The sequence below is a fragment of the Pinus tabuliformis genome, chromosome 8, assembly GCF_031772625.1.
Source record: "Pinus tabuliformis cultivar Carrire ecotype Pingquan chromosome 8, CPIR1, whole genome shotgun sequence".
Taxonomy (NCBI): domain Eukaryota; kingdom Viridiplantae; phylum Streptophyta; class Pinopsida; order Pinales; family Pinaceae; genus Pinus; species Pinus tabuliformis.
Window position 1 is genome coordinate 232,202,193 of NC_142294.1, and position 12,700 is coordinate 232,214,892.

A 12,700-nucleotide genomic window follows, 5' to 3' on the forward strand; every position below is an offset into this window, starting at 1 on the left:
TTCAGCTATCAAAAATGAACACTTGACCTAGTGGCTTTAAGCATACACTTTGGTAACATCGGCCAAGGCTGCTAGATGTTTGCGCACGTCAGGAATGATCACTCGTTCCTCAACTTGCACAGGAGATGTATGATCATCAAAAGTCGACACTCTGCGAGACTTCACAAATCTATGTTGAGACTTGTTTTGCATCTCTCCTTTAGGTTGATCACCAAGGATCTTTGTGCCTCCTTGGTCACTTGAGAATTTCTCATCTTCTACATGTAGCTAAGCAGGTGAGTTGACCTCTTGGTGATGAGGCATAAGGTCGATGTCCTGTTCCAATTATTGAAGTTCTTGCTCTATCTCACTAGCGAAGTCCTGCTCTTGCTATGGTTCACCCTGTCTTCGAGATGCCAACTGATTTGATAAGTCCACTACCTATACGAGCGTTGTTTCATTTGTTTGCACATGTTGCACCCCCTGATGTACCTGTTTCTGTTATGCTTCCCTCTCCTATTTGTGTAGCTTTTGTTCCTTCTGGAGTTGCTCCTTCAGCTCATGCAAGTCCTTCTCTGTTTCCTCTATTCTTCTCTTCTCTCACGATTCTCTTGTCGCTTTGTTCCCTCTTTGCCTCTATAGCTAAAGTTTCTTTCTCCACAAGTGGATCTGCTTGGATCTTGCAAATTTTCTCTTCCTCCATGCGATTAATAATCTTCCTCTTGCCCTTGTCACACACTGGTATGCTTACTTCTGTTGTTGCTATTGCTTCTGGTGCTAGTGCTCTCTGGGACGCTGCTTCACATTGATTCGCTAACCACACCATAATGAAGCTGACCTGTTCATTGGGTCTGGAGAAACTGTAGCAATATCTCCATGGGTCCTCCTCCACCCAATGAAATGCCCCGTGCATCTAGTTGAACTGACTCTCATGGAGTGATCTTTCACAAGACAATGTGGGTCATACGGATTGTAACTTCGGAGGTCGAATGGATACTTATTCATTTCTTCTACTTCGAAATCCACTTGCTTGAAACTCCAGATCTCGTATAACCCAATCCTCAATGGAAGAGTGGGCCAAGGTGCCTTCTTATTTCGGTGCAGTCTAGCTGTCAATCCTGCCAAGATGTGATATGCTACTTCCTGCATGACGAGTATGTCTAAGGCTAACATCGGTAGAACATGCAGAGACTTCTCAGCGCTAAACATCTGTATGAAGGTGTCGGACGATGAGGCATACCAATCAACAATGTCTATCAATGCCTCCATTGATGCCTTCGACATGCAAGGTGGATCCTGTTCAAATATCATCTTGTAAACTGGGGTGAAAAAATGATCAGACAACCATGTGATAACTCCTCTGAAGCTACATTCAGACAAAAACTTACAATAAGTGTTCACAGCAGTCTCCGTCGGTGACCATGCCCACTCCAAGCCCAGGAACTCCTATCGGGCATAGATTGCATCTAAGATGTAGGCAGACATGTAGACCTCTGCTTACATACCTTTGGGTGACTGTCGAGCCTTCATTACATGTTCCTTCAGCTGATGAGCGCATTGGTCCAGCGCGATCACCCAAATCTGTGGGAAGGTTTCCGTGCTTTCTTGGCCATACAGTCGACATTAAAATATGATCAACTATTGATATGCCTTCCACAGTATCTTCGTCTTGTAGATCTGGTTGGGTGTCATCCTGAATGTAGCCGACTCCTTTACCCATTTCTTCAAAATGTCTCTAGAGTTGGCACTGCTACTGGGTAAGATGAAGGGAGTCTCCATGATAGTCATGGGCTCTGAAATCTGATACATATCATCATAATCCTATGCCCAGAAGGTTTCAATCTTTGTCCCACTGACACTGCTCAAATTCATCGTCTCGGGATCACTGTGCAAGACAATCCAGTGTATCATGTCCACACATGGGAACGCGAGGTATTTGCATGCAATCTGGTACAAACCGGACTTGTGAATGTTCACATAAACCTACCAATCTTCGAGATATTCCCTAAAGGTGCCTACAAATGCTTCATGGACCTCTTGCCATTTCAGCTTGATGTCCTTGTCTAGAAACAACTTGGTATCATCATAGATCGGTGGACGTGTGGACACTTGCTCAACTGCTGCTCCAGCTTCACTTTCGTTAGTGTCCTTTGCTCATGCTCTCTTGGAGGCCATTGATCCTATATTGCTAAGAGGTGGATGAACAACTAAAATATCTAGAGACAAAGTGACATATATGGAAAAAAATCTATCAGCAGAAACCAAAGCAAATTCGTGAATGACATAACACATACCTGGGATTGATAGACAAAGATTGCACAATATTTCCTATAGGAGGTTGGGAGAATGGCTACCAGACTTGCGCAAAAAATAGTCTGGGATATCTGGGGAGGATGACTGGCTATTGGATTTGCACAATGCACAATCCAGGCTGACTGCTAACTTCTGGAATTGTGTAATGCACAATTCTAGCTAGCAATGATTGCAGACTTAGTGATTGCATTACGCAATTTTTTCTGGGCTAGCAATCACTGTCCCTCAGAAATGCACAAAGCAGTCCTAGAGAAAAATTCCTGGGTAGAAATGCACATTTCTAGAGAGGAAGACAAAGCCTTCCTTCCCCAGATTGTGCAATATTGTCTTGGTGAGGCAAAGTCTGGGCCAAGACTACCTAGACCCACTGACGGGAAACTGAAAGCAAATGCAAAAGCGAATGTATGGAAATACTAAGTGAAAGTAGAAGTGATTAATCATGCATGCAAACATTGAATGAAAGATTCAAAAAACAAAACAACATGCATGTGGATGAAGCGAGTCGCCAAATCAGCGACCATTCGTGCAAAACAATTTCATGCATGCGACATTAGTGAGCTAGCAACGAAAACTAAAATGGTGCTAGTACAAGACAGTGTGCATGTAAACGATAACAAGCATTCAAAGAAATCAAGAAAACAACACTCGCACAAGAGAAAACACAAAAAGTGACAAAAATGTTGAAAAAGACAAGTTGAGACCACTTACCCGTGAATAGCTGAGCTAGATGTGTTGAAGAGTCCTGGATGTGTTGTGGGATGTCAGAGCTCTAAGATTGATGTGAAAGAATGAGCTCTAATGTGTCAAATAAATAATTTTGGGCTCATGACACGCATGCCAGAAATCTAGGAAAAAATGACACTTGGAGGGAAGATTCTAAAACGAACTTTGCATGTAACCTATAGCTACTAAAAATAGCTCGCTAACTCAAGGAATGATTTTTTGTGTGTTTCCATTTACTATTTCGAGAAAAAGCAAGACATGCATGCAAGTCAAGTTTCCCTGGTCCCAGGTGGAGCTGGTCAACCCAACTGCACATGCAAGAAGCTGCTCAACTGCTGGGAGAAACTGCACATTTCTGGATGGGAGCTAGGCTAGCTGCCCAAGAGGTTTGTGCAATTTCTCGGTAGAGCAGCTGACTGCTGCCCAGGATTGTGTAATTCTTAGGCTGAGAATCCCTGCTGGGAAGAATTGCGCAATTTTCTTGATGAAGCCTGACTGGCAGAATTGCGTAATTCTGGAGCCCAGCAGGTTGCCAGACAAGATTCCACAATTTCTAGAGGGAAGGATGGTCGCCCTCTAGAATTGTGCAATTTCTTGAGGGAGTTTCTCAGCCTGTAGCTAGACCAAGTCAGGAGGAATAACCTGTGAGGAGAATGCATCAAGCTTTGATAAACAGGCTATCTTTCTGCAAGAAAATCATTGAAGTTTGTGTACTTGACGAAGCAAGACAAGGTGTTGTGAAAGGTTGGTAGGGAGGCTCTAAAATGAAGCTAAGGAAAAATTTTGGAGGGTGGTTGTAACCACTACAATAGGTTCTAGATTCCCTATATATTATTGTATTGTTGAGTGGCTAGTTGGTGGAGATGAAGGTCCTTTGGAGTCCCTGTTTTAGATGATAATCGGTGTTTCAATCTTTTGAGCAAGCCCCCCAGTCTTTGGAATCTGGCTCGGGGGTGATAACTGCAAGTGAGGTTTGGCTGCAACTATCTATGGTAGGGTAGAGTCCGTGTCCCATACTCAGATGCCCATAATAGATTAGACAAGTGTTCCTTCTTATACCTACAACTTTAATAAATTAATCTCTCTTTTCTAGTTGAATGATGGCTACAATAGCCAAAGAATTCCCATGACCATTCTATTTACATCCCACCGTAATCTATTCTAGAAAGAGGAAACTCTGGTTAAAGAAATTGATATATGTTTCGACTATTAAATTTAAGTTGCATTGAATGGCTTAAAACATGAATAATTTACAGTAATAATTTGAAGGGAGGGAAACCCTGTTGAATGGTTCTTGTGACTGTGATTTCCTCTGATCACTTTGAATGCAAGGATGCATGTACACACACACACACACAAGTTTCGGAGGCACTGAGTGTTATTATATTACACTGTTGGTGCAGGTGAGCACTGGTGTAGGTTTTAACCCCATACAAAAATTACCTGCATACAAATTCTAAAACACAGATTCAAATAAACAATGCAAGAGCATAAAACATAAAACACATATACACAGAGATTTTCCCCTAGATCCCAAAACCAGGACTACCATATTGATTTTTCATTATGTTCCTTTTCAATGTTACAATACATATATATACATGTGGAAGCATCCTATACCATGGACCGAAAACCATCGCATCCAAAACCATGTGTGAAAACCATGCACAAAACCATAGGTAGGTCCGCCCATCCTAATATAGGGTCCAAAAAAAATTCCACTAGGGTGCTGCCCAAGACCCCATAGAGGGGAGGTACCCACCCCCCCCAAACCCCCTAGATAGGGGGGGCTGCTACCCCCGTGTGACCCCCTCACTGCACAATCGACACAATGAAGGGGTGGCTTCGCCTGCCCTCTACTAGTCGTGGAAAGAATATACCACGACCCAACATTCTCCCACTTGTTGTTTTCTTTCCACGGGGGGCCATAGGAGAGCTTAGTCATTTATCCAACCCTGCAACACCCATTGTTCCTCTACACCAAGAGAACTTCTCAGAGCTCGCAAATTTTGTCAATGCATCTGCAATATTCGTCAAAGTGTCCACCTTTACCAGCAACACCTTTTTGTCTTCTATCATATCGCTCAGAAAGTGATAATGAACATCAATGTCCTTTGTCTTTGAATGATAAGCAGAGTTCTTTTCCAAGAAAATTTCACTTTGGCTGTCATAGTATATCCTTATAGCTCCTGTACTAACCTAATACTTGAACACAATCTCTGCAACCAAACTTCTTCCTTGCTTGCATGAGTGGCTACCATGTATTCTGCCTCTGTAGTTGATACTGCCACTATAGATTGTTTCTTACTCATCCAACTAACTGCACCTCCAAATAGGTTAAACACATACCCACTTGTAGATCTTCTTTGATCCAGATCTCCAGCCCAGTCTTCATCAACAAAGCCACAGATATCCAAAACTCTGTCCAATCCTAGTCTTCCTTGGTAGCACAAACCATAATCACTAGTGCCATGCAAATACCTAAAAAACCTGCTTCATTGTTGTCCAATGCTCCTTTCTTGGTTTCGACATAAACCTGCTCAATACTCCCACTGCATGTGCAATGTCTGTTCTAGTACAAACCATCGAATACATCAGGCTACCGACTGCACTTGCATATGGAACACGGGATATGTTCTCTTCTTCTTCTGATGACTTGGGACACTGTTCAGCAGATAACTTTACACCAACAGGAATAGGAACCTTCACCGGTTTACTATCCTACATATTAAACCTCTATAGTATTTTCTCAACATACTTCCTCTGTTTTAACCAGAGCTTCCTCTTTTCCCGATCTCCTTTAATTTCCATGCCCAAAATATAGTTTACAACACCAAAATCTTTCATGTCGAATTTGGAGGACAATTGGGTCTTCAAATCCTGGATAATTTCTTTGTCATTTCCAACCAGCAACATATCCTCCACATACAAGACCAGATAAATAACACGGTCACCAATTAATTTAAAATACACATAGTGATCTACTTTGCTTCTGGTGAAGCCAAGTCCCCGTATAAATGTATCAAATTTCTGATACCACATCTTTGGTGACTGTTTTAACCCATACACAAACTTCTTTAACTTTCATACCAGTTCTTTCTTACCCTTAAGCGCAAAACCTTCAGGTTGCTTCATGTAGATCTCTTCTTCCAGATCCCCGTGAAGAAATCTTGTCTTCACATCCATCTATTCTACCTCAAAATCAAAAGAAGCAACAATTGATAAAAGTAATCTAATAGAAGCTACCTTGGAAACAGGAGAAAAAATATCACCAAAATCAATTCCCGACACCTGGGAATAACCTTTTGCTACCAACCAAGCTTTATATTTCTCCACCTTTCCTTCTACATTTGTCTTCTTCTTGAACACCCATTTGCTGCCAATGGGTTTCCTTCCAGCCAACAACTCCACCAGATCCTAAGCCTCACTTTTGTGCAAAGATTCCATTTCATCAACCATGGCCTCTTTCCAAAGTTTGCCATCCTCATCATCAGTAATAGATAAAGCAAAATTTGAATAGAAAGCAGATGAACTATACCTTTCTGGCTGCCTTCTTTCTCGAACTAATCTTCTCACAACTGGAGTTTGTGGCTCTTCACCTTCTGTTTCCTCTTCTGTTGTAGAGTCTGATTCTTCCTCCTTTAGCTCAAACTCTATCTTCTCAGGTTCCTTTGATGGGACCTCATGTTTAAGAACATTTTTCACCTCTCTAAACATCACATCTCGGCTATACACAACCTTCCTTGTTACTGGGTTCCAAATCTTATAACCCTTTAAACCATCCTTATACCCAATAAAGATGTACTTTTCAGATTTATTTTCCAACTTTGTTCTTTTCTCCTTTGGAACATGTACATATGCATCACATCCAAATACCCTCAGATGTGAAAGAGAGGGTTCCTTGCTAGTCCATACCTCTTGTGGAGTCTTATCCTCCAACGTTGATGAAGGTGATCTATTGACCAGGTAACATGATGTCTCCACGGCCTCTGTCCAGAATTCCTGTCCTAACTCGACACCACTGAGCATGCTTCTTGCCCTTTCCATCAATGTCTTGTTCATTCTTTCTACAACTCCATTATTCTCAGGTGTGCATGGAGTAGTCCTCTATCATGCTATACCACACTTCTTATAGAATTCTTCAAATTCCTTGCTGCAAAACTCTCCACCATTATCTGTCCTTAGCACCTTTATCTTCTTCTCTGTCCGATTTTTCACCAAAGCCTTAAATTCTTTAAACTTGTCAAAAACTTCATATTTCTTCCTGAGAAAATATATCCATGTAGTCCTTGAGAAGTCATCTATAAATGATACATAGTACACAGACTTACCCAGTGATGAAACCTTCACAGGTCCAAACACATCACTATGCACAAGCTCTAATATTTGTTTCGCTCTCTTACCACCAGAGGGGAAAGTCACCCGATTCTGCTTCTCATATACACATTTTTCATATAAATCAAAATCTAGAGAGCTATTAGTCATACCTTCTACCATACCTTTACCATGAAGTATTCGAAGGCCCTTCTCTCTAATATGTCCAAGCCTTTGATGCCACAACATGGTCATTTCTCCAAAGACCACTAGATTTTCTGCTCCACTTTCAGGAACCATAGAACTATTGCACCCATCAATAACAGTGTTACCTTGCAACTTATACAGAGTTCCAATCCGAACTCTACACGTCAATACCAGTGCTCCCCGAACCATCTTGCAGGTATCCTTCTCGAACACTATTTTTACACTTGCATCATCCAACTTGCTTATAGAAATCAGATTTCTTGCTAATGCGGGAATATGCAGAACACCCAAAAGTGTTCTAATCCTTCCACCTTGCAACTTCAACTTGACTTTTTTGCGACCAACGATTCTAGCCTTCCTGTCATCCCCCAAGAAGACATCACCACCATCATATTTATCATACTCGCAGAACCACTCTCTATGCGGAGTGAAGTGAAAGGATGCACCTGAGTCAATCAACCATGCCTCATGATCTACATGTGTACTTGAAGAAGCCAAGTACACATCCCCACCTTCATCTGAGGTGGTTTTCACCTCTGCAAAAGGAGCATCATCTGATCCCTTTCCTTTACCAGGAGCTTTAGATTTACACTCCCTTTTGTAGTGCCCTTCCTTTCTGCATTTCCAACACACCACCTTTATAGGTTTTCCTCTAGATTTAGATCTCCCACTCGATGACTTATTTCTGTTTCTGTTCTGGGACTATCCTCATACAGACAAGGCATCACCATTCAGGCTCTCCATACTTTTCCATCTCATCTCCTCCATCAGCAAGGATGAGACTATTTCATCAAACTGCAAGGCAGTTGCACTGTTATCTATTGCAATAACCAGACTATCCCACGAATCTGGTAGAGAACACAACAAACTAATGCACTTATCTTCATCTGAAATTTAATATCAATAGATAATAACTGACTTACCATAGTATTAAATGCATTCACATTCTCTGTCACTAAGTCTCCATCTTTCATCCTCAAGTTATACAGCATTTTCCGTAGGAACAATTTATTCACAAGAGACATAGATTGGTACAAAGTCCCTAACTTGTCCCACAAAGCCTTCATCATAGCTTCCCCTAATACATTCAGCAATACTGAATTTGAGACACACAATCGTATTGTGCTCTTTGCCTTTCGATCCAACTTCTTCCATTCTTCATCAGATACTCCCCTTGGTTTAGTACCTGGATCTACCATGATCCACTGATCTTTATCCACCAACAGATCCTCCATCTTGAGTTTCCACAACTCAAAACTCTGACCATTAAATTTCTCGATCTCTATCTTTCCACTGCTCGCCTTCTTCTTTCACCACCAGAATCGATCCTACAGATCTCCCACTGAACGGGGTATACCACAGGCCCGAGTGAAACCCCTCAGCAACAAAGGCGTCCCCTTGAATCCAAAATAGCTCCAATACCAAATGTAGGCTTTAACCCCTTACAAAAATTACGTGCATACGAATTCTAAAACACAGAAAATAAATAATGCGAGAGCATAACACATCAAACACATATACACAAAGATTTTCCCCTAGATCCCAAAATCGGGACTACCAGATTGATTTTTCATTATGTTCCCTTCAATGTTACAATACATATATATACACGCTGAAGCATCCAATACCATGGACCAAAAACCATCGCATCCAAAACCATGTGCGAAAACCATGCACAAAACCATAGGTAGGTCTGTCCAACATAATATAGGGTCCAAAAAAAAAATTCCCCCGAGGCACTGCCTCGAAACCTGTAGAGGGGGGCTACTCGCCCCCCTCAAACCCCCTGTGACCCCCCCGTTGCGCAAACGGTGCAACGAAGTGGGGGCTCCGCCCCCCCTCTAGTCCTGGAAAGAATATAACGCAACCCAACAACTAGTAAGGACATCACAACCTTCGTGCTTTAACTAACACACTTAAATTCATTGACATACTGATTTAGTGGGGGAGGGACTCTGAGCATATCAGGTCTATGGAGGCAAAGCTTGAACTAAGCATGCAATCCAATCCTTCTCTAATCATGCTCTTCTTAAGGGAATATACATATATCTGTATATATGGCAAGGTTAGTGACTCTAGTCTTGGGATCTCGAACAAGGTTGGTGACCTTCATTTAACAATCAAAACCCTTGGAGGAATAAAAGATAAAATACAAAAAAAAGTACTATCCCATTCTTCTAACAACACCAGATGAGTCAGATTAGTAGTAACACCATCACCATGGGGTAAGTCGAGGGTGATTGTTACAAGTGGTATCAAAGCATCCAAGTTCAACAATTGGAATGGATGGGCTCTATGATGAGCAAGTGAGGAAGAAAATACCCCTAGAGGATTTTACATTGTTTTTTACAAAACTAACTAAACAATTGTTTAAGTGTTAAAAGCCAGTCTAAAACAATTAACTGCAAACCTAATTGATACAATGACTCTGTGATCTATTCGAAGTAGTAGAAGGCCAAATAAATTATATATTTCACTATCATGAACGAATTAATAGCCGGGATTAATATTTAAAACATTATTGAATTCTATAGGACTATATATTTTAGTTAGTGAGTTGTTGATAAATGTGTGCTAATGTGGATTGTTTTGTGGCTTTGTGAGAGCAGGACCATGGGCATAATTTTGTTGTTCGTTTATTAATTATGCTCTAATAGTTGGTATTTCTTGATATATGACTTATTCATATGAAATATTGAGTATCATGAGCATACTAACATTGTTTTTTGGTCACATCAAAGATAACCATGATAGCTCCATGAATGCAAGGTTCATGGTTATGATTGTGTTGATTTATTATCAAATGAAGTATCTAACAGTGTGTATGATTGACAACATATCACAAACATCGTAAGGTAGAGAAAAAACACATAATTGGGAACATAATCATGCAATATATTTTTTATCAATCACAACATAGAAGTGGAGAGGTTGGGGCCAGTGAAGAAGACAAGTAAGTTAACCAAGGGGGATTTGATCACTCTTTAGATTGGTTGGATACTTTGAGAATCATAAGGGATGAAGTTAGAAGCTTCAAGGCAGATAATGAAAGGCTATTAAGAGCTCAATAGAGACAAGCCAAGATAAATGTAGTCATCCTACAAAGTCTCTCGGATTTTCTAAGGTGGAGGCAATATGAGGTGAGGGATAGTCATAGAGACAAAAGGAAGCCTCAGGATTCAGAAGAGAAAACAAATGGAGCAGATGGTAGTAGGTCCAGGAAGAGGCATAGGCAGGAAAGTGAGAATATTGTATACGGAAATACATCATTGATAACACCAAGAGAAAGAACCAACACTTGTGTTCATTACTCTAGCATACCATATTGCTCTACTACCAAAAGGTGCCACCATCACTCTCACCATCACCATCATCATCATTGGGAAAGAAATGAAAATGATTACATGCCTAAGGAATTCAAGAAATACAATCCCCCACATTTAATAGGGATATGAAGAAATCATAAGAGGCAGAAGCTTGGTTGCTTGGCATGAAGAAATTTTTAGAATTCATGATTATTCTGAAGATATGAAAGCCAAGATTACCACCTACAACTTGAAAGGAAAAGAAAACATATGGTAGGAAGATTTGAAAAATGTTAGAGGCATTACTGAGGGATAATTGATGTGGAAAGAATTTGAAGAGCTTTTTAGAAATAAATATTTGTTTGAATGCTACTATGATGCCAAAGAAAAAGAGTTCTATGAACTCAAGATGGGACAAATGCCAAATCATAAATATGTCACTAAGTTCATGGAACTATTAAGGTATGTGCCATATATCAAGGATTAGCAAGCCAATATTCAAAGATTTATTAGTGGGTTTCCTATGACATTCAAAGACAAAATTAAGTTGTTGGAATCTCAGACTCTAAAGGATGCCATTAAGAAGCTGAAACATTTCTTTGAGCAACCAAAATGTAGACTAGAAATCAAGAATGTCTTGAAGGCAAGGAACGACGCTAAAATTAAGAATAATTTTCCTAAGAAAATTTCACAAAAGGGGGAAGGTAAGCATCCATCCCCTACAAATTAATTTCAGCAGAAGGCTAACGTTGTTGTTAAGGGAAATGTGAAGCAACCAACACTATAGCAACATAAGTTTGAAGGAAGGGACCAATTAAAATGCTAGAAATGTGGTGAAAACCATAGGCAAAAGGACTGTCCACACCAGAAAATTATTGGAACAAATATTTAGAGTGGCTAAGAAGCTCACACGGTGGGAGAAGTAACTCAAAGTGTGCAAAGAATTTATGTATTAGAAGACAACCTCTAGGAAGACCACCAGGAATCCATCATTGAGATGGAAGGTAAGTTTTGTAATCAACTTATTTCTATTTTAATTGAACCTAGTTCTAATTATAGTTATGCTACCCCAAAGATTGTTGAAAAATGCAATTTGGTCAAGTAATTTCATGAAGAACCATGGTTGGTTCAACTAGTAGCTGAAACAAAAAGAAAGGTTCATGATTAGGTACGATCATGTGGTATGCCAACCATAAATCATTTGAATTTATTTCCATTGGGTGCATACAACATATTATTGGGCATGGATTGGTTATATGTACACAGGACTAAAGTGGACTATTTTGAAAAAAAAATGAATTCTCAAATGAGTAAGGAAAAATAATGGTTTTGCAGGGTAGGATAAATCCTACTTCAGTGAGGCTAATCATGACCATGCAAGACAAACACAACAAAATAAAGGGTAGATGTTATTTTTAGTGAAAGTCTCAAGTGATGAGAAGGCAGGCAATGTTACTGGGAATGAGGAAAGTGAAATATTGAAAAGGTACCTGGTTCTGCAGCAATATACAGATGTGTTTCCAGTGGAAGTACATGGATTACCTGCTCATAGAGAGATAGATTTCTCTATTGAGTTGGTACCTAGAGCAACACTAATATCCAAGGCACCTTACAAGATGAGTACCCCTGAGTTGGTGGAGTTAAAATTGCAGCTAAAGGAGGTGATGGACAAGGGCTACATAAGGCCAAGCATGTCTCCATGGAGAGCACCTATATTGTTTGTAAGGAAGAAGGAGGTGACTCTTAGATTATGCATTGAATACATGCAATTAAACAAGCTGACCATAAATAACAGGTACCCATTTCCAAGGATTGATGATCTCTTTGACCAGTTGAGAGGAGCAACATTCTTCTCCAAG

General features: G+C 40.3%; 1 pseudogene; it reads right to left on the reverse strand.

Annotated features, from left to right (window-relative positions):
• Positions 1-1,800: 1,800 nt before the first annotated feature.
• LOC149234974 (actin-1-like) overlaps positions 1,801-12,700 on the reverse strand; it is a 55,431-nt pseudogene continuing 44,531 nt past the window's right edge.